Below are 1,848 nucleotides of genomic sequence, written 5' to 3' on the forward strand. Positions count from 1 at the left end.
AATCTTTGTCTATTATTAGATAGGATATCACAATCTCCTGCAGGTCAGGTATTTACTAGTATTATAATATCTATGGCTGAAAATTACACGCTTGGAGTGTTAGGAAACTTGCCCGCGGTAAAAAACCAAGTTCTAGGTATATCCATCCATCTGTCCATCTCTGTATCGGGATTCACATGCACTCACCTTACTAATTTGTTCTGAAAATATTCCAGAAAGTAGTGACATAATTACAAGACAGAGGTTCACAACATTTGCCTTTCTCTGGGGGTGTTTTGTAGGTCTGTAATCCTGTTTCCCTATTTGCTTTCCAACAATTTGGGAAAGTATTAAATTTGAGGGTGGTGGTTAGCTATTCCCGAGTTCCATCAAGGATGATAACCCCTTCTGAAATTTTGTGTCAATCTTCTTTTGTGAACTTGTTTCAGAATCAGAGTAAATAAAGGACAAAAACAGAAGTGGTAATAATGGTTCCTTAGTGCAATCTGCCAGGTATTCAGAGGGACAAGTAGGGAAAAAAATGATTTCTCCTTGTTTCAAATGATGTAGGAGAGTAAGAAGAAGGGTAAGAATATGTATAGGTAAATGACAGCAAACATGAGAAGAAAAAAAAAACAAGTAAGAGAGAAAGAGAACTACCATACACCTACTCTAGTATGTATTCTTTCACTATCATTTCTGGCTATTTAAAATGTGGTTAGTGATTATGGTCAGTCAGCAACAAATCTGTCAAGTACACACTGCATAAAAATAGAGGAACTTTACAACAGGGTTGGCAAAACAGTTATAAATAAAAAGCATTAAATGATTTTCAGATCAACACATGAAAAAGGGAAGCAGAATGGTGCAAAATATTCCCGAGAAAAGTCAGGGGTTGTACCAAGTAAGATTGGTATGGGAACACCTGTCTAAGGTGTGCATATGTGGGGGATATGAAGTAGAGATCTAAGTGGGTATTATTTATAGGTAACAAAATCTAGACAAGCAGCTCATCAGAAATTAGTTATCTGGACAGTATAATGTGGCCATTTTTGTAAAAAATTACTTAGTGACTCAAAGATTAAAAACAAAACCTCCTCCCAAGAAACTTTCCTATTCTCTAGAGTAGTCAGCTCCATTGGAAATATGAATATTTCTGCTACTACTAATAAAATGGATCATAAGAGAATACTCTGTTATCCTGCATCTAATCTTAGTATATCTATGTGAACAAAGGCTGTTGGAAAAATATTTCTCACTATGTCAAGAGGGGGTTAAGCTTGGGAGAATGCTTACTACAAAGCCATCATGATTTCATGATACTTCTGTAAACGTAATACAAACCCATAACTTTAAGTGTATATATATAAAAGCCTAAGTGACCATTACAACGGTTGCTATGACGCACACTGGCCACCAGGGGCAGATGCTCAATGCGGGAGCTGTCCCCTGGTGGTCACCCCGCTCCCACAGTCAACCTCCTACGGCCGGCCACCTCCTGCAGTCCCTCCCCCCAGTCAGCCAGCCCTGATCAGCCCCAATCGGCACAATTGCTGGCCAGGCCAAGGGACCCCAACCGTGCACAAATTCATGCACTGAGCCTCTAGTATTACATAAACTTAGTTGATAAAGCAGTGACAGGTTTGAGAGGATTGGCAGACTCCAACGTTGAAAGAAGTTCTACTGTGAAGAGAATGCTATCACAGTATTGTATGTTTTCAATAAATCATTCATGAATTAATGTGGCAAAATTCACTGTTCTTATTTTAAGAAACTAGTGCCCCGTACACAGATTCATGCACACTGAAAGGAAATTAATTAAAAGAAATATTTTAATATCACTATTTGCCCTTTCTCTATAATAGAAGT

The sequence above is a fragment of the Myotis brandtii genome, unplaced genomic scaffold (genome assembly GCF_000412655.1).
Source record: "Myotis brandtii unplaced genomic scaffold, ASM41265v1 scaffold509, whole genome shotgun sequence".
NCBI classification, from domain to species: Eukaryota; Metazoa; Chordata; class Mammalia; order Chiroptera; family Vespertilionidae; genus Myotis; species Myotis brandtii.